The sequence below is a fragment of the Cibotium barometz genome, chromosome 17 (assembly GCF_041138505.1).
Source record: "Cibotium barometz isolate CiBa-2024 chromosome 17, ASM4113850v1, whole genome shotgun sequence".
NCBI lineage: Eukaryota > Viridiplantae > Streptophyta > Polypodiopsida > Cyatheales > Cibotiaceae > Cibotium > Cibotium barometz.
In genome coordinates, this window is record NC_141062.1 from 14,394,344 (window position 1) to 14,396,773 (window position 2,430).

The window sequence follows — 2,430 nt, forward strand, 5'->3', positions numbered from 1 at the left end:
TGCATAACTAGTGACTCTTAGTAGGTTGCTATGTGAATAATCGGTCATATTCCCCTGCCAACACTTTGGCGACCACGATGCTTTTTGCTGCTTCTTTTTTTTCCCATTTTTCTTACCGCCTAATTGTCGTGTGTTTGAATCTCTTCCCTTGCTTTCAAACCTTTCCCTCATGTTTGCAGCACGTGAAAGGCGCTACTTGCAGCATAACCAAGCTCGGCAATTCTGGTTTGCCAATCCTGAAGACCAACCTGCCAAATCTAAACCATAACAACTCGCATCCCATGTAGAAGAAGAATGTTGGGGGAATAAGTATCTTCTTGGGTGGAGGAGAAACATGCTAAAGAGGCGCTGCAAAAAAAGTACTTGGAAAAGCAGAGGCCAATCTGTCGGCCGAAATCACAAATCAATTTTTCGAATATGAACCTGGAAGAAAAAGAAGATAAAGTGCTCTTGCTAGTCAAGATGCAATGGCCAATGAAAGGTGCATAGACACCAAGGCTGGAAGAATGTGTGAAAGCACAGAAGCAAGTGGAATACCCAAGAAGGATCACAAAAGTAGAACACCACCCGTATGATCTATGGGAAGATCTGAAGTGAAATCCAATACACATGTCGATGGAACAATTACTCACATTGGTGCCAAGTTTTAGTGAGCAGCTGATTGGTCACTTGAAACCTTAGGGAGAGGAAACACCACCCTTGCCGTTGGAAGCCCTGAATAGTGAGAAGAAAGATATCCCACCAAGGGATGCCCCCATTTATGATGAAACCATCCCAATGAACCAGGTCAAGTTGACTAGAGTGGATATAGAACAAGTTCTGGATGGCGGTTCTGAAGTCAATATTCTATTAGATGCAACATGCAGCATGCTCGAATTGAGCAGATGGGAGCCCATGCCATTTGTTGTCAAAATGGAAGATTAGCACGGCGAGTGCAACCACTGGGAGCTCACACGGAGGTATTCGAATACAGTTTCTAGATAGTAGTTGTGGTGCGGATGGAAGATATCAAAGGCGCTTATCCAATGTTACTTCAGCAGAGTAGACCCTGGCTCCGCCAAGCATGGATTAAGCAAGATTGGGATGCGGATATGATTAATATCTGGCATGGAAATAAGAAAATAAAGATCTTTATCTCGCTAGTAGGAGAAGGGTGGAGAAACCAGCCCGCCGACCAAAAATAGCCGAAGGAGTCAACATGCTCGAAGGGCTAGACCTCGATGAGGCAGAGGAGTATCTCTAGCAAAATACTAATTTGATCAGCTTGTTTGAGGTTGATGTAGTCCCGATAATGGACAGATATCAACCAAGCAGTCTGCATCATAAAGGACAAGGTTCCCAAGGATCAGTATGCTCCATGGATAGAGGAACACAGTCCGAAGAAACCATAAGATTTTTATGAGGCTCGGGCTAAGGAAGGTACACTACTCCGAGCCTACACCAAAACAACTCATTGCAGCAAAAAAGGCTTTTGACAAAGATTTCAAGCACTCCAAGAGAGTGAAAGAGGATGAATTGATGGAAATGAATCTCAGAATTGACAATCACCCCAAGATGGTCCGGGTCAATGCCAAGCTGGACGCAGAGTTCTGAGAAGAAGTCCGAGTGTTGCTCACTTCTTTTAAAGATGTGTTTACACCAAGATGAAAGGGATTGATCCTAGCTTTTACCAAATTGGATCAATCTAAAGGAAGATGCCATCCCTATTTGGCAACAAAGACACCAGATGAACCTAAATTATGCCAAAAGGTTGAAGAAAGAGGCCGAGAATAAATGGTTCTAGCGCGTCTACTATGCCAAGCAAAGGCTCTCTAATGCTAAGAGAAACTACGCAACCACACACAGAGAAGCCCTTGGCATGATCTACTGAGTAACCAAGTTTTGGCACTACCTATTAGTGGGTAAAAAATTTACCTTTCATGTGGATCACTCTACCTTTCCCTATTTGGTAGATAATTAGAGTCTAGCAGGAGAGCTAGCTAGCTAGATATTAATACTCCAAGAATTTGAGTTCACATTAGTGCACACCCTAGGTGCCAATCATACAATGGTAGATTATTTATCCCGAATTGAGTCTAGAGAAGCCCTAATTGGAGTAGCAGATGACCTACCGGATGCTGAGCTATTCACAACTGGCACTGTCATCCCTATCCCCCAGACATGGTATGATGAAATGCTAACATTTTTGTCATAGGTCTAATGGAGGATAATCTTCCTAGAGATTAGCTAAAGAAGATTGCCATCTACAGCCGGCACTTCCAAGTCATAGCCAGCTAGCTATACAAGAAAGGGATCGACCAAATCCTCTCGAGGGGTATTCCACCACATGAGTAGGAAGTTGTCCTTAGAGAAGCTCACCAAGGAATTAATGGAGGACACTTTGTTGAAGAAATCATCAGGAGGATTTTGAAATCACCAAGAGGAAAATCA